Consider the following 23724-nt stretch of genomic DNA (forward strand, 5'->3'; position numbering starts at 1 on the left):
ATGTGACCAAAATCCAGACACTTTTTGGTAAACCTTTCAATTCATTTTCAATACATTTTATTTTCCAGTTCAAATGTGTCATCTCAAGACACTTCAGTGAGGAAGTAAAGACAAAACTATAGAAAGAAATCCAACAAATCCAAAGTTTCCTTTGGATTCCTGTCTGAGCAGCACTTGGCGACAGTGGGGAGGTAAACTCCCTTTTCAGGAAGAACCCTCCAGCAGAACCAGGCTCAGACAGGGCGGCCATCTGCCTCGACCGGTTGGGGTGAGGGTGACAGTGAAAGACACTTGACAGTGCTGCTCAGTTCATCACATCGGACGCACAGCAGCAGCAGAACGTCTTCTTTATCCAAGAGAAGACGCGTTGGAAGCAGTTCTTCTTCTTCTTCGTCTTCCTCTGTTCCTTCTCACTGACCTCGGTGTCTTCATCATCATTACTATCCTCGCTGTCGTCAGTGTCTTCAGCAGTGTCAGCATTGTCACTGTCTTCATGCTCACTGCTCTTCAGGTCTTTGTCCTCATCAGGCAAGCCTGTCAGGTTAATTCTGTTTCAGGATCTGCAGGCTTAACCATGATGAATTTGCTGGTGGAGGGTCTCGGTTCATCGCTAAAAAGGAAACATACACCGTTGGGTTTACATCCGACAAGCAGAGAATGTAAACATGGAAATCAGCAAAAGTTCATATCAGTCTTTTGTCACCTGCTGGGCTGCTAATGTCTCACAACCTGTGTACAAAGTAAGTAGAAACACACTTACCAACTGCTGGTGGGAGAGCTGCTGTTGAGGTAGCTTTTGGTGATGAAGGGATGGTTGAGGATACCACTGGGGGTGATTCTGTCATCCTCATCCCACCGAAGCATCGCCTTCAACAGCTCGATGCACTCCCTCCTCTCATCGGCCTCTGCTGGGTTGTCCGTCTCAGAGGACACCTGGTGCAGCAAACATTTTGAAAGTCCAACAGTGGTCAAATCACCTTCCACCGTGAAATGTGAATACCATAAATGAACGGGACTTTTCAGCAACTAGCCGCTGCTTCCTAAACTACCTACCGTTTTCATTTCATCCAGAGAGCCAAACTCGTAAACTGTGGGGTCGGAGTAGATGACATGGGCCACAAAATACTCAACAGGTGTCTGAAAGAAGAAAACAATGATGCTTACTAAAGTCTTTATCTTATTGAGTGAGTAAAGGTCAGAGGTAAAATCACAGTAGGAGCATTGTACCTTCAGCCGCCACAAACCATTAGACGTTTTCTGAAAAAAAAATCGTGATCTCCGGCCAGCATCGATGAGATGTTGCGGTGGCGGACCCAGCAGACGGATCATGCGTCGGAGCTGCAGACGAAACGTAACACCATGTTAGACCTGAAGCTAATCCTGTGACGGCTTCTAATGTGTTTCAGCTGCAGTAATTTACTCACTTTCCAGTATTCCGAGTCTGAGTCCGATTCTGATCCGAAGAGACTATCTTCAGTCATCATCCCGGCCATCACGCAGCCTAAGGACCAAACGTCGATGGCCTCTGAATACGGCAGGCCCAGGGTGATTTCTGGAGCTCTGAATGTGGAAAAAACATCAGATGAAGATGTGACACAGTAGACAGTAAGGAGACAGCGCTGAATGAAAGATTTCTCAATGTTTAAAAAGTATCAGTATTTCATACCTATATTCAAGTACTTGGAATAGCTCTCCTGCTTTGGCTTCCGACCTGTACTTGGCCATACCAAAGTCAATGAGCTTGACTCTGAAGGGCTGCTTCACGTGATCCACCATCATGATGTTATCCTCCTTCACATCACCGTGGATTATGCCAGCACTCTTTGCTGCATTCAAAGCTACAGCCACCTGCAAGTAACAACATTTATCAGGAGTTTGTTCAAGAAATCTGTCACATGACAATAAAAGTAGAAGTTGTAAAGGTTCCTGAACCACCGATGTTAATTTTAGCACCACTGAAGGAGAGAAATATAAGGAGACAATAGAAGGTCACACCTGCTGAATAACTGTGCGGACGTCTTCCAGTCGCATTGGCTGTGGTAAACTCTCCACATAGTCCCACAGGTCGATGTCCAACTTTTCAAGCACCAGGAGCCGCTTATTGTCTATGAAGAAGTCTCCTTTGTACTCAATGATGTTGGACTCCTTCGAGTTGTGGCTCATGAGCTTTTTCAGGATTTCCGCCTGTGGAGACACAATATGTTTGCTGAGTCACATCATCCAATCAGTTCTTCTCAACAACTAAAAAGTACATAACATGACCAGTACCACTACTCAGAATCTTGTAGTGGTACTACCTCTTTTTAAAACAATGTCTTTTTTATGTCACTGTTCAGCTGAAATCAGTCTCCTACCTCATGGTCTAGATTGTGCCGTATGGGCACCTTTATAGCCACGTGCTCTTCAGTGTTGTTTTTCACACATTCCAACACTCTTCCAAAGCCTCCAGCTCTCAGTTCTTTCACCACCGTGTAGCCTGTTGTGAATTCCAAACGCTGCCATGTGGTACTCCCCTCGGAGGAAGATGAGGATGAGGATGAGGATGAGGATGAGGATCCATCCATGCATCCTCTATACACCGCTTCATTCTCACTAGGGTCGCGGTGGGTGCTGGAGCCTATCCCAGCTGACTCGGGCGAAGGCGGGGGACACCTTGGACAGGTCGCCAGTCTGTCGCAGGGCGAGGATGAGGATGAGGATGAAGATGAGGATGAACTTTGAAAGTACATCTTTATCTTGTCCCAGAAGACTGAAAGTGAAACAGACACAAAAGAGAACCATATATTATGGATGTCTTGTTAAACCATTGGTAATCTACCACACTGTTGTGATCTCAGTTTTCAATCATATTTGCTAAATATTGAACCAGTTATCATAAAACAACAGCACTGAGTGTTACACCCTGCTCTGAATTGTGTTATAAGGCATATTGGACAGTACTGCAGCAAAATTACATGGATGTTTCCTCAGAAACTCCAAAGTGTTTACTTCATTAAACAGAAGAGTGGAGTTACTTCACAAAAGTTTGGTTATCTCGATTTTGCTTAAATGTGGATGTCTCTGAGTTTGGTGTTAAGCTGGTTTCACTAAATTATTCAACAAACGAATAAATAACTCAATAAAATAAATTGAAATGCTGTCTCCACTCAGAGTCTTTGTGTTTGGCATGAATTCGAGAATGCCTTTATAAACAATTTCAAAATTCTCAGCATTGTTTCATTTTGAAAATGGCATGTTAAATGACTAAAACTGGCACTGTTTTTCTCATCTATCTGCACTTAATAACTTATAGCGACATATTCTGAGTAATGTTGTTAGAAATTGTCGAAATCTCTCATTTGTCAGAACATTTTCTGCTCAACCATGTCTCATTTGACAGATTTTTTCTCACATAAAATATATTTCAAATATATTAAAAATGCTAACTTTTAGAAATGTGTTCAGTATTTTTATTCACAAATCAAGATGTTTGAGATCATTTTTTTAAAAGCCTGTTTATCCACGTCCAGCACATTTTTAACACATTACAGGCATTTGAGGTAATGTTTAAATGACAGTATCTCAAGAACTAATACAGATAAAGCATGATTTTTTTTATGGTTAGTTCTAGTTTCAACTACAGGACGAGTCGATGAAATAATCTCTGATAACAGGTGAATTGAAATTTAGAAACTAATTGAAACTGTCACTGAAAGTCTCATCTTTGAGCACACATTACCCCAAAAAAACAATAATGCAGAAATCAACCAATGATATTTTCTGACACTTTTGTACTTGCATGCCAGGATAATACAAAACAAAGCATACAGAATATTTTTTTAACATTAAATGCTTGGTCACAAAAATGCAGGAGTACTGGTTGTTTTTAGTTATCCAGTTATGACCAAACCTGAACACATCACTTCCCTTCCACACTGCTAAGATCTTACTTTTTAATAATAAGATGTTCAAAATGACAAGACAAGTACAAAACTGAGTGTTACATCCTGTTCTGACTCACGGATTTCATTACAAATTGGACAGAGTTGTAGAAAAATAGATTTTAAAACTGCCTTCTGAATGTTTCCTCTGGTGTTTGCTTCATCAAACAGAACAGTGAAGTCACTTACCTCAAAAATGTTGGCTTCTTTGGACTTTGTTAAAAGTTTGATGTCGAGTTTAATCTCGATGTCCTGCGAGTTTCAGTGTAGTCCTGTTGTCCTGCTGAAATCCGTAAGACATTGACCAGAAGTGTCTGCACACTGACACTTGTATACTTCGTTTAAATGTAAACAAAGTCTAATTGGGAACTATTTTTTAGAGGTGTTCATTCTGCATAGAAACCATTGCATATCTTGACAACGGTACATCAGATCATGCTCAAACTTGGTAGGGGTATTGCAGGGGTCCTGAGGAAGTGCAGTGGGGAGTTTGAATCAGTTTGGATGAATGGTAGTGCTTTTTCAATGCAATGAAATCAAGGTACTCACATTCTGACAGCAGTCTCAGCACTACTTGGTTTAAATGTAAACAAAGCAGCAGATATTTTTTAAACTTTTAACTGTCATATTTAATGTAAAGAAAGCACACAGTGGATGGGTTTGGGTTCATGTAAAATGCTGAAACACTGGTGTAGTCATTGTATATGAGGAATATGGCTTTCCAAAGGGAACAAACTTGGAGTTAGTTGAGCCTTTGCAGAAAACATGTTGGGGGTAAATGGTGCCAGTAAAATTTCAAATTTTGCATCTCATATAATGTAAGATCTGTCTCCATTTGTTCATGTATGACCTGATGGGCTGCAAAGTATGGGGTGCCGCTTGTAAAGCAGCTCATGTGCTGCATGCAAAAGAAGAAAGACACTAGATTGCACTGTCACTGTTTACCCTTGTTTTTCTGTTTTTGTTTTGGTGCAGCAAATCAGGGGCCTGTTTCACGAAGCAGGTTCACTGAAAACTCTGAGTTTCTTAACCCCGAAATGAGGGAAACTCAGAGTTTTCCGTTTCACGAAGCGAGGTAACTTAACCCCGAGACAGAGGGGTAACTCCAGCCTGTCTCACAAAGAGGGGTAATTTCAACTCTCGGTCAGTTACCGCAGTAACAGACTCTATGAGTTGAACCTTAATCTACATAAACAACCTAATCCGTCCTTACATTTACATTACCAGCTGCAGTCATGCTCTCACATCCAGCAGATGTTGTGTGTTGCGCTGCGGTTCTTTGCAAATGGAAGTTTTATATAACGTCGGAGATGCAGAGTAAGGCAACTGTATGGAGGACATTCAGAAAAGTGTTCCTGATCCTGAAACGACTTTTACCATCATTGTAGCATTCCCTGGACATAAACTTGTCAGAGCATCAAGGAGGAGTTCCACAGGATTGCAGGTGAATGATGTAGAGATCTGTTAAATTCATTTAAATCATATTCTGTTAATGACATTGTGCTGCAACCTCAGACTGGGATTAGTCATTTGAATTTCTTTTAGGATTTCCCAGTGTGATTGGCTGCATAGATGCACACACATCCCCATCACAGCTCCCTCTCATCATGAACAGGAAGTCCATTCATAGCATAAATGTGCAGGTAGGCTACAGGTAGACTGACTACTGTTTCTAAATGTTAAAGACTGCATCATAGTTCAACATCTGTCATTCTCTGCACTGTCCAGATCATATGTGATGCTGCATACATCATTTCTAATGTGGAGGCCAAGTGGTCTGGGTCTGTTCATGACTCCAGGATTTATGGAGAGTCTAACCTGAGCAACAGACTGCAGCCTGGTCAGCAGCCTAAAGATTTTCACAATAGAATTCTCTTGTCTCCCTCCTTTAATATACTCTGATGTATCCACTATACATTACAGGAGAGTTTGATGGCCTTCTGCTGGGTGACAGGAGTTACCATGCCAACCCAGGCTGATGACCTCATACCCTGACCCTGAACCAGGCCCCCAACAAAACTTCAACTGGACTCACGGCAGGACCAGGGCCCGGGTGAAGATGACCATAGGCCTGCTGAAAGGCCGTTTCCAGAGCCTACATCACCTCAGGGTGACCCCTGAGAGGGTCTGTGATATTACTGTGGCATGTGTTGTTCTTCATAATATTACCACTATTAGAGGAGAGCAACACCCTGCCCTACAAACTGAAGACCCAGATGATGAGCCCATCCACCTGCAGCTATCCAGGACAGCAGAGCAGTCAGAGACACCGTATGCAATAATCACTTTAGAGTTTAAGTCACCATCATCACCACCACAGCAAATAAAGACATGATACACATTTCATTTGGTCTTCTTTATTTCCTACAAATAAAACAGATAGTTCAGTTCATGTTCCAATAATTAACATTGTAGCGGTACTACGTTATGATTTATTGCTCTCGTTATCAATAATTGGGGCACCACCCTAGATCTCTAGGGAAAAAATTAATATTAATAAAAAATTAATATTCATAAAATTTTTTGATCAATCTCATATCAAAAAGTCTTGAATCCTCGTTTAAATTGACCACATTCTACACAAAGAAACACAAGACTGTAATTTGGTCTAAAATGAGGTATTTATTAACTATTCTATGAAAATAATTACAAGTGAACTATGTACAATGTAGATATGGTGTGTGTGTGTGCGTGCAGGACTACGTGTGTGCGTGCGTGAATGTGTGGAATGTGGGAGTGTGTGTGTGGTGTGTGCATGTGTGAGAGATGTGGAAGTAGGTGTGAGAGAGAAGGAAATATGGTGAGGATTAGCCAGAGCTAACCTAACGAGGTAATCGGTAATTTGGATTAAGAATTCTAATGATTTGTAAAAGAATAAATTGATTAAATGAATTAAATGACCAAGCGGTTAGTACATCACCCATAGAATGGAATCAGAGCAAACTCAGCTGGAGTTATTGAAGTGAACCGTCATGGGGCTGGGACTTGCGAGGCCTTCAGATTATGCACACGGTCTGGACCTGCAGGTTCGGAACGGTGCGTCGTCGTTGTTGTGGCCACGCCTTGATGTCCTGCCGCGGGTTGATCGGTTATGTGCACATGGACCTGGTTCGACAGGTCTCAGCTGAGTGTTGCTTGGCTTAAAAATGATGGTTCTCAGGCTTTAGCCAAGAAAAACGGGTGTTGATGAAAAATTGTCAAAATTAAGAAAAATAAATGCTGGTTCTGAATCGGTTCTTCAGATTAAAACGAATAACGAGCAAAATGTCTCCTTAAGTTACAAAAATGTTAAAAGATAAATAGTTAACAAAGTTAGATGGTGAGGGAATTTCAAAGATAGGAAAAACGCGCTTTAGGTAAGAAAATAATGGGAATCTCTGTTATGGATTCCTCAGGTAGTGAAGAAAGGGATAAGAGGCGGTAAGAGAGAGGGTCGGTAAGAGAGTAAGAGAGTAAAATGTGGGCTACGGCTGACTTTATCTGTGGGTCCAGCTAAGGGGAGGACCTGGGCGGAGAGAGAGAACTTTTAGGCGCGAGTCTGGTGGAATTTGGAATCTCTTTGTTCTCACAAAGTAGAGAAGAAAGAGGAGTCCAGAATGGATTAAAATATGATATTAAACGCGCAAAACACGATCTGTCTATCCCACCATATTCAGTTGTGTGGAAGTGAAATGTGTAGATTAATACATATGTTCATATGATGTGAATCATTTCATTCATAACTGTATGTTTATGTTTATGACATTAAAAATATGTATCACAGTGAGAATATAACAACAAGTCAGAGATTTGGTAACAGGTAAATACAATGGTCATCATTCAAGCTAAATGGAGAGGAAATTCAGAGGTTCATACTGGAATTCATTCCAAAATCATAGTATCCTGGGGAAGAAATGATTAACATCACAAATTAATAAATCGACTTCTATCAGACATGCAAATATGATCTTCAAATATGACATAGATGAAACACTGTGAGTAACTGTGGTAAATCTGGAAAAACCAAATGCATATAGAAATATTAATTTGGCAAGTGTTTTTGTTTAAGTTCAGTTCCAGTCTCTTTGTTTCAGTCAAAGAGAGTGAGAGGGTGACTCCAGCCTTCAGCCATAAAGTTTTACGACTTGTTATCTGATCTGTGGAATGCAGAGACGTCTCCGGCTGAGGGTCTCCTAAAGCTGAAAAGGGATGTTAGCATGAAAGTTCATTAAACAAACATCCATAGCATATAATTGAAAGTCATTGTCTTTTAAAAAGAAGAAGTTATTCCAGGGGTTTAAATGTTCACATGAGCTCCATCCTTCTGTGAATGAAAACCTACAGAAATACAAATGTCTCAATCCTCCTATAGAGATGGGTGTTGGTCAGTGCTGGAGAGAGGGAGAGCTTATCTGAGTTTTGATCAGCTCAGGAATTCCAGAGCCTTTGCAGTCTTGCTACATATTCCCCCACTTTGGAGCGATGTTCGTTGTATCAGACGAACTTCGGTCCAACATCAAGGTCATCCGTGGTGTCAGGATCAAACTCAGATGCTGCTCTGATTCAGGGCTGATGTTTATTAGTATCAGGAACAGGAAACCTAAGGGTTAGTGGGTTAGCTCCTGAAACAGCTTTATTACTGACTAGTAAGGTAAAGTAAAAGAATCAAGATTCTAATAAAGAGCAGATAAGGCCTATGGGCTTAGAGAATAAAAATAAAACAAAATAAGGTAAATTAAAACAAACCTAAAGCTATATATGTCACTTCTGAAAATGTAAATCCTTACAGAAGTGTTAGATCATGGTTAAATTGTCATTTAACCGTATGAGAGGTGTAATTGTCAGTAGTAATGAATCCAAGGTGTTCTGTTAGAGTGAGAAGGTAGATGTATGATTTACCTAAAGCTGGTGTCTTGAAACGTGTCAGACAGAAGTATATTTATCTACCGGGTGAGCAGACAACCTGGAAAACAGAGTTATGAATTCACGATACTGGCAGTGATAAGAGACGCGAATCTTATGTTAACGAGAATCAAAACAGAGGCTGCAGTCAGTTGTGCACCTGATACGATGGGTTTAACCCCCACTTGTGCCTATGGAGTTTAACGAGGGTGTAAATAAAGATATTAAAGGGTGAACTTGACTGAAGACAAGACACCTGTGGTTGAGAGGACCTCAAGTGATTTTTCACTGAGTCTGAAAGGAAGGACAACAGCTCTGTTTATGTTAGTTTTAGTAAACTGTCTTGGTTTGTTGTGATTATATTATTTGATTTGGTAATTTCCTGACAATTTGATTGTATGGTTGTTTAGTTGTTAAAGTTAGGCTTATGATTGTAAAGTTATTTATTTCCTTTTGTCTGCTAATTCTACAGTTGAATTTGTTAACTTAGTAATTTATTTCTTTGCCTGTTAATTTTACAATGGGATTTGTAAAATTAAGTTATTTATTTTTCTCTGTTAATTCTACAATTGGCTTGTAAAATTAAGTTATTTAATTTTGTTCTATTCTACACCTGTTGTTTTTCTCTAGGACGTTTAGTTTTTCCTAATTATCTATTTAGTTCTGGTATGAGATCTGACTGATTTATTGCTTCCCATGCAGTCTTTATGAAGTTTCGGTGCGATTTTTATGTATTCATTTAAAGTGGACGGGTTTTTGTCCCTATCGATTTTGTTTTGATAGATGACAGGACAGGTTTTGTCCTTAATCATGTCGTGGTCAGACCAGTGAGGGCGGCGTTTTCGGTTGAGCTCACCCCCACTTAGTTTAGTGTTCTCAGGTGGTTGGGCAGAGAGGTAGGACCATGTTTTGTCCCCCACTTGGTGGTTATTTTGCGTGAGGTTTTGGTCACTTACGTCAGTCATATAGTGGGAAGCTGTGTGAGCTGTATCAACACAGGCTTCCTCTGGCTGGAAGAGCAGGTGCAGTAGTAGAATCCTTTGTCTACCTGTCATTATTTTAAGGAGTGGAACTTTGGTTGTTTCATGTGGAGTTCCTGTGATGGCTATCAGAAGTAGGAGTAGTCTGGTTTTAAACTTTCTGTGGTTGGCTTTTCCTATCTGACCTGAGGTCTGGTGAACGGTGTTCAGGCTGGGATTTGCCCATGGTGATTCATGGCCGTGTGTCAACGTCACCCCCCTGTGGTTTTGGGTCACCACGAACGAAGGTGAAGTGAGAGGGCCAAAAGCATGAAAAAGTAGGCCGATGAACACCAGAAACGTGGCGAGGACAGTAGAGAGGAGCCAAAAGTGAGAAGCCGAGGAGAAGTGTAGAGAGCGCAGAGTGCAGGTATTAGCACTCACAAGATCTGGAACCTGGCCCTGTGCGTCACAGTCAGGTGAAGGCAGGGTCATAAGGTCAGAGTCAGCTGCCAGGGAGACCAACACAGGAGAGTGAGCGGCCTGTGGGGCAGCAGAGGGAGGGTGAGTGAGCTCACTGGCTGTCAGGGTTGGTGGGTGGGCACAAAATTCTGGGCTGGGCTGACATGTGGAGGCACCTGTCCAAGGAGTGTCCACAGGAATGTTCTGGATGGAGAAAGGAAGACCAGGGTCTAGTGGAGGCAGGAGGTCATGCAGTGCTGCCCTGCTGGTGCACTTGATACCTGCAGTTTCAGTGACATATTCAGACTGTGGACAGAGGTGGGTTGCAGGAGTGGATTCAGCCACTGTGCAGAGGAAGACATCATATGGGCTCTGTGGAGCTTGTAAGGTGTCGTCTGTGTGCTCTTGTCTGTAACTCTGTGTCACAGTGTCATCAGGAGCTGCGATTGGCAGAGGCTGGCAGACCTGTGCATAGATTACAGAGCATTTAAAGTCAATTATGGGTTCAAAGCGGTTGAGAAGGTCTTTCCCCATAAGGAAAGGAGTGTTGTCCAGAGATGACACATACACTGGATGGATCAGGGTCATGTGTCCTATCGTGAGCGTCAATTCAGCCCTAGTGGACAACGTGACAGTTGTCTGTGCATATGGCTGGATGTTTAAGTCACAGAACTGACAATCAGACTTTCTACCTGTCCTGTGCAGTCTGTGCTGCAGTTCCTGGAAAAGAGGGAGTGACATTATTGTGATGTCGGCTCCAGTGTCCAGAAGTGCGTCCTGATCCAGGACACCTTCAATGTTTATCGGTAGGAGAAATTGTCGGCCTGTTCCTCCTTTTTCAGTGAGGTGGCTCAGGAATGTCATCGGACCAGTGAATGCATTGTTCTCAAAAATTTCATCATCAGAGTCTGGTTGGACTTCTGAGAGCGCACTGAGGGGTTCTCGATCATCACCCCCCTGTTGGGAATCTAGCGCGTCAGTCTCAGGGTCTGAGTCAAAGTCAGGTTCATCAGCTTCCCAGTTTGACATATTTTCTGTGTCATCTGGTTGGCTGGCAGGGTTGTCATATTCATGGTTGGAGTATTCAGTCATGCATTGTTGTAGGTCCGAGTGCATTGCATTTTCATGAGGTCCCAAGTAGAATTCTTCTCCAGCCGTGGTTGAGGGACTGAAGGAATCCGTGGAGGAAGACACAGACGTTACAGAGTCACGCTCTGACTTCTCTCGTGTTTTCCGGACCTCTTGGAGCAGCTGTTTAAGGTTCTTTACGTCTTCTTGGGAAATGTGAGGGATGTCAGACTCACTTGTTCCACTGACGTGGTTCCGTCTGGGTCTGCCTTTCTCATCATTCCTACGCGAGTAGTTGTCATGGAAGGCACCACGACTGTGATGTCTGTCCCAACGGTTCGACCGTCCCCTTCGTGGGTGACCTGGGGGTCGAGTTTGGTTAGGAACAGGTTTCATGTGGTCCTGGCGTCCGCCAGTCCAAGGTGGTTTGACAGGTTTGTGGGCCTGCCTAGGTTCCTGAGGTGAGGACTGTTTCGGTGTTGAGTCAGGCCGCTTAGCTTGTGGTGGATGAGTAATCCGACCACGTGAATTGTGGCCTGAAGTTCTTTCAAGCTCCATCAGTGAGGGAGGGCTGTCAAGACGCAGAACAGTGTTATGTTTTGCTGATCTGGACTGACTCTGTCTCTGTTTAAAGAAGCCTTTTGCAGCCAGCTCACGTAGCTGTCGGCTGTCTAAGGAGCGTGGGCAAGCCGACACTCCAAGGTGGTAGCCAGTAGTAGGATGCAGGTGTTCGACAAAGAGAGATTTGAATTGCAAATCTTCCTCCATTCCTGGTTTGTTTTGGGATCCAAAGTAGGCTAGACGTAGCCTGTGGTAATATTGATGGGGATTCTCTGATCGTCCCTGTTTGACACGAAGGGCAGGTATCAGGCCAGTGTCTGGCATGAGGTCGCGGTATTCCTCTTTCAGGGCCTGACACAGCTTTTCAAAATCAGTTCTGACATTGAGAGGTTGGCGGTCGATAAAGCTGCTGACATCACGACTGGATGTCATCTTTACCAGACAAATCTTGTCATCTACTGAGGCGAGTGGACGCCTCTTCAAAAAGAAGTTGATGTCAGACACGTAGGTTAGGATGTCATAGTTGGAGTCATTAAAATTCGGTTCAAAACGCTTTATGTGTCGAGCTATGCTGTCTAAATCACGGACTGTGGAACCCTGGGGTAATGGGTTTCCTGAGTCCAAGGAAGACTGAGGAAGAGGGCGTGTTACAGCTCCGTCCAGGTGTGCACTGACATCCTGGAGACGGTTGGCCGGCTCCTGTGTAGGCAAAATAGAAGGAGATAAAAACGGTTTTCTATGAGCTGCTGGAGGAGGTGGGGTGTATCTCCCCGGTTCTGTGAGCTCAGCTTCAAGTTCAGCTAGCTCTTTTGGTTCGATCTTTTGAATTTCTAGTGGTTCTGCAGCTCTGACTTCAGCGTCATGCAACTGTCGTTCGAGGTTTGCCACATAGCTGCTGTTGTCTTTGATTTGAGATTTTAAGTCATTGTTTTCAAACACAGCTTTCTTTAGAAGGTGTTTGGTTTCTGTATAGTCCTTCTTGGACTGTTCCAGCTCTGTCTCTACAGTTTGAAGCTGGATTTGTTGGTTAGAAATTGCTTCTTGCAATCGGTCATTTTCTGTCTTTAATTGATGTATTTCTTGGTTTGATTCAGCATTTTTGCTTTGAAGTTCAGTGATCTGGGCTTCCGATTCAGCTACACGTGTCTGGGCTTCTACCCCAGCTTGGTGTTCTTGCTCTATCTGGGTTTTAGTAGTTTTTGTTGTCCTCTCTAAGAGTTGAAAAGTGTTTTGAAGTTGTGCTGACATCACAGCAGCCATTTTCCCTAAGATTTTTGACAAAAAAATTTTTTGTTTGTGTGTTTTTGAGATCGCTTCCGTCAGGAGCTCTGTCATTTTGGTTTCAAGGGTAGAAGGACCAACATTTTGGATTTTTCCTACATATCCAGGTAACATGTCTTCAGTCAAGCTACTTAAAGCGTCATCTAAGCTCATCAGGGGGTCACTGAGGTCAGACGCATCTGGGGCCATGTCTTTTAATGAGAGCAAACGGACAAATGTTACAAACAAATCTACAACGAAACAATTTTAGCACAAGTTGGGCTGGAAAAGTTCTGTTTTTGGAATCGGAACAACCATAACAAGTGAAATTATTCAAATGCAGTTAGATGTTCTCAAAAAGAAGAGTTTAAATAATTTGGTCAACAGCCTGGATTTATTTACATTTGTTTTTGTAAGATTAATTGTTTCAGTGTTCAAGTTTAGAAGCTCAATTACCATAGGTAAAGGAGAACTAATTCACCATTGGTTAGTTAAAGGCATTCAGTTGTGGAAAACCATTTAACTATGAAAAGGTTTCAAAATAAACATTAAATTGCAAGCTTGATTATGCCCATTAAATGTTTACCTAAAATGTGCTCAACTGATTAGTTGATGCAAAAACAACTCACTTAACTTGGTTCAGAATCTGAACTGAAAATCAAAAAGGGAATTAAAATTCAATAGTGGGTTAAAATCAATTGAATAAGTGCATGAAATGTTTAATAATAGCTCTTAACTACAATAGTTCAGTTGTACATTCAAAAATAAGTCATGCTTTTCGATTAAAATGCGTTTCAATGGCTTACATGTATTAGAAATTGCAGTTTTTCTGCTTTAAGTGTAACACTTCGAAACAGCCACAAGATGGTGCCACTGGGCTTGTTCTTAATTTGGTGGTTGAAGACCGGGCTAATGCTAGTTAGCTCGCTGCTAATGCTAGTTAGCTCGGCGGCTAATTGTGCCTTATCTAATAAAATTAGGTCGCTGTGGATCTTAGCAAACAGCAAACGAAGGTTATATTTAACCAAGCAATGATTGTGTGTTGGGCACGAGACACCAAATGCTAAATTACCTCAAGCTGCCGAAGCAGAGTTAGCAAGTTCGGTTAGCTACTCCGAACGCTAACTGGGAGGCTTTTGAACAAACTATGCGTTCCGGACGTTTCATCGGTAAGGCATAGCACTGTTCATGAATTCCAGGCCTTATTTTTAATTGTTTTAGTCGACAAATAAACGGTATCAAGATGGATCAAAACTTTTCAAACAACTCAAAGAGCTCAGGCTAGTTTAGTTAGCAACACAGGGACTGACTGCAGCTTCAGCTGACGTCACGGATCAACAGCGCTCACGGCAAAACAGATTAATAAAACTACAAAAATGATGGCAATGTGAAATGTACTTTTAGATCTTGGATTTTGTAAGTTCAATAAAGCTTTAAAAAACAAAAACAAAAAAAAACAGATTAATAAAACACAAGTGCGTCCACTAATGTTATCAATCCGACGTGATATAAAAACAAAACAGCGTTTCAAGCAGTAAATTACTTACACAATTTGATTAAAGGAAGACATATGCTCACACAGCAGATAAAGAATCAGTGTATGTGAATGAATGGCAGAGGGAGGCTTCAGCTCCCGATGATTGAATAATAGTGTTTCTTTGTGCAAAAAAAGGTTTTTAATCGGCCTCGGACGGGGAACCAATATATGTAGCGGTACTACGTTATGATTTATTGCTCTCGTTATCAATAATTGGGGCACCACCCTAGATCTCTAGGGAAAAAATTAATATTAATAAAAAATTAATATTCATAAAAATTTTTGATCAATCTCATATCAAAAAGTCTTGAATCCTCGTTTAAATTGACCACATTCTACACAAAGAAACACAAGACTGTAATTTGGTCTAAAATGAGGTATTTATTAACTATTCTATGAAAATAATTACAAGTGAACTATGTACAATGTAGATATGGTGTGTGTGTGTGCGTGCAGGACTACGTGTGTGCGTGCGTGAATGTGTGGAATGTGGGGAATGTGGGAGTGTGTGTGGTGTGTGCATGTGTGAGAGATGTGGAAGTAGGTGTGAGAGAGAAGGAAATATGGTGAGGATTAGCCAGAGCTAACCTAACGAGGTAATCGGTAATTTGGATTAAGAATTCTAATGATTTGTAAAAGAATAAATTGATTAAATGAATTAAATGACCAAGCGGTTAGTACATCACCCATAGAATGGAATCAGAGCAAACTCAGCTGGAGTTATTGAAGTGAACCGTCATGGGGCTGGGACTTGCGAGGCCTTCAGATTATGCACACGGTCTGGACCTGCAGGTTCGGAACGGTGCGTCGTCGTTGTTGTGGCCACGCCTTGATGTCCTGCCGCGGGTTGATCGGTTATGTGCACATGGACCTGGTTCGACAGGTCTCAGCTGAGTGTTGCTTGGCTTAAAAATGATGGTTCTCAGGCTTTAGCCAAGAAAAACGGGTGTTGATGAAAAATTGTCAAAATTAAGAAAAATAAATGCTGGTTCTGAATCGGTTCTTCAGATTAAAACGAATAACGAGCAAAATGTCTCCTTAAGTTACAAAAATGTTAAAAGATAAATAGTTAACAAAGTTAGATGGTGAGGGAATTTCAAAGATAGGAAAAACGCGCTTTAGGTAAGAAAATAATGGGAATCTCTGTTATGGATTCCTCAGGTAGTGAAGAAAGGGATAAGAGGTGGTAAGAGAGAGGGTCGGTAAGAGAGTAAGAGAGTAAAATGTGGGCTACGGCTGACTTTATCTGTGGGTCCAGCTAAGGGGAGGACCTGGGCGGAGAGAGAGAACTTTTAGGCGCGAGTCTGGTGGAATTTGGAATCTCTTTGTTCTCACAAAGTAGAGAAGAAAGAGGAGTCCAGAATGGATTAAAATATGATATTAAACGCGCAAAACACGATCTGTCTATCCCACCATATTCAGTTGTGTGGAAGTGAAATGTGTAGATTAATACATATGTTCATATGATGTGAATCATTTCATTCATAACTGTATGTTTATGTTTATGACATTAAAAATATGTATCACAGTGAGAATATAACAACAAGTCAGAGATTTGGTAACAGGTAAATACAATGGTCATCATTCAAGCTAAATGGAGAGGAAATTCAGAGGTTCAATACTGGAATTCATTCCAAAATCATAGTATCCTGGGGAAGAAATGATTAACATCACAAATTAATAAATCGACTTCTATCAGACATGCAAATATGATCTTCAAATATGACATAGATGAAACACTGTGAGTAACTGTGGTAAATCTGGAAAAACCAAATGCATATAGAAATATTAATTTGGCAAGTGTTTTTGTTTAAGTTCAGTTCCAGTCTCTTTGTTTCAGTCAAAGAGAGTGAGAGGGTGACTCCAGCCTTCAGCCATAAAGTTTTACGACTTGTTATCTGATCTGTGGAATGCAGAGACGTCTCCGGCTGAGGGTCTCCTAAAGCTGAAAAGGGATGTTAGCATGAAAGTTCATTAAACAAACATCCATAGCATATAATTGAAAGTCATTGTCTTTTAAAAAGAAGAAGTTATTCCAGGGGTTTAAATGTTCACATGAGCTCCATCCTTCTGTGAATGAAAACCTACAGAAATACAAATGTCTCAATCCTCCTATAGAGATGGGTGTTGGTCAGTGCTGGAGAGAGGGAGAGCTTATCTGAGTTTTGATCAGCTCAGGAATTCCAGAGCCTTTGCAGTCTTGCTACAACATAATTCACCTGTGACCATCACCCACCTCTAACTTGTGCTCCAGTATTTCAATTTCCAGATCTGCCCTCCTAATCTGTTTTTGGATTCTTCTCAGCAAATGCAGTTTGTAAATCCCTTTTACTGATAACTGGGAATACATAGAGGACATGAAATTATACAGTTGCACATGAATTCCATGGGATGAAGCTCTGGTGTTTCCTGAACATCCATCTCACTGTGTCAGTCTGTGCAGTGGAAACTGAGGAATCATCCTGCTGCTGTCCAGCCATGCTCTGTTAAAAGGATGAGAATGTGCAATACTTCAGTGTAGGCTAAATGTCACACTCTATATTCCACCCAAAATGTGAATGGGAAGAGAACTATCAGTAACATACCTCTGTATGCCTTTCTGGATCCCCCTCTGTAAAGGCAGTAGACACAGTTTCATCCTCTTCATCCTAGATCAGTGACATGTTTCGGTACACTTAAACTACCATTTGGATAAATCTTTGGAGTATTGCCTACTTACAGTTACAAGGTCTGTTGTGGTGTGAAGGGGCCAAAAGACAAAAAAAAGACACAAAAGAGAACTAAATAATCATATGTACATATATATATTATATATATATATATATATATATATATATATATGGCATGCCATTTAGGAAATTATATATATAATGAAAGTCGATATATATATATGAAAGTCGATATATATATAATGAAACTTGATATATATATAATGAAAGTCGATATATATATAATGAAACTTGATATATATATAATGAAAGTTGATATATATATAATGAAAGTTGATATATATATATATATATATATATATATATATATATATATCAAGTTTCATTATATATATATCGACTTTCATTATATATATATTCAAACTTCATTATATATATATATCAAATCTTTTTTCCTACCGAGCCCCGGAAGGGACATGTCCGTATGGCGAAGCGACAATGAAGGACACTCACCCGGACGAGAATTTTATTGAGTTTTATTTGAAATCGGCCTGAATACACAGACATTCAAGCAGTGCGATGCGCTAAGAGTCTGCCATGCAGACGCAGCGACTCCTGATAAATGGTAGTTTTATTTCCTCCAACATCATTGCTGTTATCCTACTATGAATACGCTAGCCTACAACAGTCCGCACATCAGTATTATGAACGTTCCGCCAGCCTAACGCGGTCCGGACACCGGATCACTGATTAGAGGTTGGCGTTGAACTACTGTTTGCCAGCCAGTTAGCCGCTGGTAAGCTAACAAGCTATGAAACAACTCCTTATAAAACCGGAGGAAAGCAGCAGCAATATTTCAGTCCAAGACCTGTATTCAGAACCTCCCACGCTGTTACACAATGACCCATTCATCATATTACTGAACTATATGGTTATCATTGAAATTTCCCTTGAAGAACCAGTGAACTCTTTGCGAACACATTTTAATTTATGTGTTGATTATGTTTCCTATCAGTAATACAAGTCTAAAAAACTGATTCAAATGATCAAGTTAACACAATGAAGTAAAGAGTACTGGTAATCTGCAGCTATTTTCATAATTTCAAGGTAAAATTCTGATGTGTGATTTTCTAGCTTTGCAGATGTGGAAATCCAATGCACTGATTTCTTATACACAGATGCTTTTGGTGTTTTTTGTTGTAAAATAAAACAAGGCATTTATCACTGTTGGAAATTATTACAGTATTATTTGTAACACTTTCTAATTGTATGGACAAAGCAATAAATCAGTTAATGGATAAATCATTTGTATTACAGATGCTATCAACAGCATGTCTTGTTCATTTTATTTAGTTGTCGGCCTTTGGATGATGAAGGTCCAGTTACCAGGAGCACTAGTCCGCAGCTTACTGGTTCCGTCCTGCAGCTCCTCCACGCTGTCCTCCTCTCTACAGACCAAATCAAGTAAGATCTGTTTAGACCTATGCAGACATCAACATGATCAGTATGTTATCTTTTGGACCCATCCTAAATCACAAAATAGAACATTTACTTTAAGTTAACTGTGTTTATGAAAATAGAAAATAATTACTGACAACTAGTACTTTTTGGATGCTTTTATGCAGGAAAAGGGAACCAGGAAGCTGCTGTGGATCCTCTCAGTATCTGGAGAGGTCAGAGGAACGGTTCTTGGAACAGATCGGAAGACACCAAGACGTGACCTCTGCCATTGCTCCAGAACATCCAGAAGATGAATGAAAACCTTGGTTGCACTGATGGGACACATGGGTGTCGGTGCTGGAGCAACTGTCCCAGAAATTAAACTGCATTGTTGACTATTGGCTTTTCTAGAAAAATAAATCTTTTTTAGTACTTCACCTGTTTTATATTTTACCCCATGCACTTTGGGTGAATAAACAGAAATTTGTGATGAGAGATGCAAATTTTGTCTATAATCTACAGAGACTTTATTCAGTGTTCAGTGCACACTTTTGTTACACCACATTTTGACAGATAAGCAGTTGTGCTTTTCAAGCAGATTTTAGTCAGAAACATCAGTAGCATATGTTTTTTTTTTACTGTTACACCAATCTAGGTAGATAAACTGCACTACTGCAGCAGATATATTATTGAAATGTGCTTCTATTATGTGTCTACATACACTGCTCACAAATTAGTTATTCAACTTTGGGTGAAATTGATGGAAAATATAAAAGTGCATGCTGTAGTGGATATATCATAAAAGTAGGGTATTTAACTAGAAACATGAAATAGTGATTTCCTCATCTCAAAAAATTTGATTGAATCAAAAGCTAACAACAGTGGAGGGTATGTCACAATAAAAATGTCTCAGTTTGGACAGAACAGCAGCCTTCAGCTGAAATCCCAGTACAATTGTGTCCCACCAGTGGCGTGATCATGGATGTGTCCAGGCAGCAGCTGACCTCTGCCTCGTAATTAGCCTTAAGACCAGCTATAAAGATAAACATAGATATTATCATTATCATCAACATATGGTGCATGTGTTTAACCTTTAAGCTATGTAGGGATGCAAATGTAGTCGAAGCTAAGTAGCTAAGCTAATGCTAACACGTTCAGTGTTCAGAATCAAAACATCTCTAAAAATTACCTGTTTTCTCAAACGTAGTTGCCGTTCCCTGTGACAACCATGAAGACAGATAGATAATCACAGAAGAGCTCATCTGAAGAGCAAATGTCCAATAAGGTTCCTGTTTTTGTTTGCCATGTCCTTCCAGGGCTCAGTAGGAAAAAGTCTGAATATATGGAATGAAACTTTGAATAGATGGAATGAAAATCTGAACATTCTATATTCCGACTTTCATTCCATATATATATCTCAACTTTCATTATATATATATATATATCGACTTTCATTATATACATATCAAGTTTCATTATATATATCGACTTTCATTATATATATATCAACTTTCATTATATATATATCAAGTTTGATTACATATATATCGACTTTCATTATATATATATAAAGTTTGATTATATATATATCAAGTTTGATTATATATATATCGACTTTCATTCCATGACCTTTTATACCACGTTTTACAGGCATCTACTTTCTTTCTGTTGGCTGAGCAGAAGTCTATGTTAGTTTAAATAGGCTTAATTATTTAACAGGACATGATATGGATGCAGACATTTAGGCTATGTGGATAAAACAACTGCACAGTTCAAACAGCCACGTAATATTTAGGCTTCTTTACAATGTAAAACTTGATCAACATGAAGTACCTCCATGAGATAATGCCGAGGTCTTACCTGTTTGAACAGTGTTTTTATATTTCATCTTAAGCTGCTGCCCCGTTTGCTTCTCCCCGGTGAGATTTCACCTAAATGAAATAACTTCATATTCTAACCGTTTCAGACAGTTATTCCCTGTAATATTATTACGATTACAAAGGACTACATTTAAACTTACGCACTGATCCGGGCAGCAATGCTCTCCACGCCGTCTCCCTCTCTTTTGCACCTGCAGCAGTGTTGCAGTTCTTTCTAAAAACGTGTTCAAACTCGCCATATGAGCGCGTTAAAAACTTCCAGTTGAAAAACGCAGCCTTTCGCTTCCCCGTTTCCATGGTGACTCGTTGAATCGGGGTTCCATTGATGCTGTCTTTCAGAGTTGCGGTGCACGCGCTTGACTCCGGGTCAAATTACTCCGAGTTGATTAAACCAACTCAAACCAGCCGTTGTGAAAGCGAAAAACTCAGAGTTTTCTATCTCTGAGTAGATCAACTCAGAGTTGCGGAAGAAACTCAGAGTTTCTTGAACTTGCTTCGTGAAACAGGCCTGTGGTATTGGAGATGTTTGACGCTGTCCAGAGATGAAGACAACAAAAGAAGTGGAAACTTTAGTTGAAATGTTCGCTGTATCAGAACTTATTCAAAAAAAGCTGTATCCGTCTCTGATGCTACGCATCAGCTCTTCTTCAGAAAGATCAAAAACCACCTTGAGAATGTGTGAAAATGGCAACTTTTAAAAATCTTTTCTCAACTTTTGCTGTTTCCAGTAACATTTTCTATTGTGACACTTCCAACATGGAAAAAAATGCATCACAGATTTGATTAATAATTCATATTGTGTTAGAATATGTGAATAATAATGTTAAAATAACACAATATTATGTTAAAAAATGTTGCATATTAGTAAAATACATTATAAAGTTTGCTAATGATAACTGCTACTTCCATGTTGGAAATGAAAGTGTTTTTCTAATTATGATTTGACAGAACATGGTCTGGTGGTAATAAACATTTTATTATTATTAACATGATTTGGGTTTTTATTATCACTGTAAAGCACCTTGTGATTTTTGTAGCTGTGAAACGTGCTCTAGAATTAAATTTTACTTACAGCAAAAGTCATTTCAGTTCAAATGCTCACTATATCAGAACTCATTTATAAAAACATCTTTCCAACTGTCATTCTGTGCAACAACGCTTTCAAAAGAGCAAAAACAAAAAAACAAAAAACGCCTCTGGTAAGTATAAAACGTCACTTTTTAAAACGTTTTCTCAAATTTTGCTGTTGAAATATATTTGAAAAACATATGTTAAATATGCTGCGTATTATGCATCAATATATGACATTTACAAGGCTGGTACTCATCTCCTATTACTATAAGTAAAGCTTTTGTTAATTTTCACATTACAGAATATGTCAGGTGGTAATAAAGATTTTAAGTTAACATGCACTGTTTTTATTATATTGGATCAGTTATATCGAGAGCTGATGTGCAACAAGAATATGACGTTGAGTTAATGTGCATTTTAATTTACTTTTGCACCTAATCTTACCAATACCAGTAATCTGGAGCCAATATGGATCCTATTCTGTCCTGCTGAGCTTGTTGGTGGATGCAGCTGTAATGTCAGCAGCATTACAGCTGCTGGTGTTCTGGCTAAAACTAACTTCACTGCCGTCTCGGCCAGATTCAGGTTGGGTTGGTTGAATAAGTACGACAGATATTTTGGCCTGACTTTCAGAGGTTTGAGGTCAACATCTGTCCATGTTTGGATTTAGAAGGATTAAGATTGTTGTGAAGCTCTTAACACGGTTATCTTCACCTCACCTGCTTTCTAGTGACACAGGCAAACAAACAAACATGGTGGAAAAAAAGAAAACAGAGGAGAAACTACTGGAACTGTAGTTTGACAGCAAAATGAATGAGTGGATAACAAAAAAAAAATCAATAATAGTAATGTTTTTTGCTTTGAAAATGTGGTTGTTTTAGATTGGTAATTTATTTTTCTTTGGTTTGGGGAAGTCCGACCTTCAAGACTATAGTGGAGGAAATTGTGTTTTCAATGACAATTTTTTCAATGGTAATTCTTTTTTCAATGACAACCAAATAACTGTCCTCATTTTAGCTCCCATGAGGAAATGCCTGACCATACTGAGCAAACAACGGAGCTCTGCAAAATAACTACACAATGAAAATGTAAAGGATTACAATGATTAAGATCGATAGTTAATGGCAGACTTGTAAGTTGCGGAGTGCAGGAAAAATAACTTCATCACTCATTGCAATGAGATGTGCTTGTCACTTTAAACCCTTGTAACACCATTTGTTTACAAGGCATGTTTTGTTTTTAAAAAATCTTCAAATGCACACTCTTTTTAGAGCCAGAAAGTGTAAAAATGCAGTTTCTGGTGGTTCAACCTTCCAACTGTTTGTAATAAATACCATCAGTTTTGTGTGGTTACATAGAGAAAAACATCTTGAAAAAGCTTAAAATTGTCAGATTTCATTGTAGTCACTTTATTTAAAATGTCAAATTTAAAATTCACCAAAAATAACGATGGAAATTGTAAAAAAGAAAGCCAAAGATTCTCTGCTCTGCACGGCAACTGAGAAGCCATGACTGACTCAGGGCAGTTGTGAGCAACAACCATGTGACCAAATCCAGACACTTTTTGGGTAAACCTTTCAATTCATTTTCAATACATGTTATTTTCCAGTTCAAATGTGTCATCTCAAGACACTTCAGTGAGGAAAGTAAAGACCAAAACTATCGAAAGAAATCCACAAATCCAAAGTTTCCTTTGATTCCCTGTCTGAGCAAGCACTTGGCGACAGTGGGGAGGTAAAACTCCCTTTTTCAGGAAGAACCCTCCAGCAGAACCAGGCTCAGACAGGGCGGCCATCTGCTCGACCGGTTGGGGTGGAGGGTGACAGTGAAAGACACTTGCAGTGCTGCTCAGTTCATCACATCGGAACGCAACAGCAGCAGCAGAACGTCTTCTTTATCCAAGAGAAGACGCGTTGGAAGCAGTTCTTCTTCCTCTTCGTCTTCCTCTGTTCCTTCTCACTGACCTCGGGTGTCTTCATCATCATTACTATCCTCGCTGTCGTCAGTGTCTTCAGC

At 40.1% G+C, this 23724-nt stretch overlaps 1 protein-coding gene across 1 annotated transcript in view; it reads left to right on the plus strand.

Moving 5' to 3' along the window:
• LOC127532503 (NACHT, LRR and PYD domains-containing protein 3-like) overlaps positions 1-23724 on the plus strand; it is a 208976-nt gene that overhangs the window by 115756 nt on the left and 69496 nt on the right. The window lies entirely within an intron of this gene.

The sequence above is a fragment of the Acanthochromis polyacanthus genome, chromosome 23, assembly GCF_021347895.1.
Source record: "Acanthochromis polyacanthus isolate Apoly-LR-REF ecotype Palm Island chromosome 23, KAUST_Apoly_ChrSc, whole genome shotgun sequence".
Lineage (NCBI taxonomy): Eukaryota > Metazoa > Chordata > Actinopteri > Pomacentridae > Acanthochromis > Acanthochromis polyacanthus.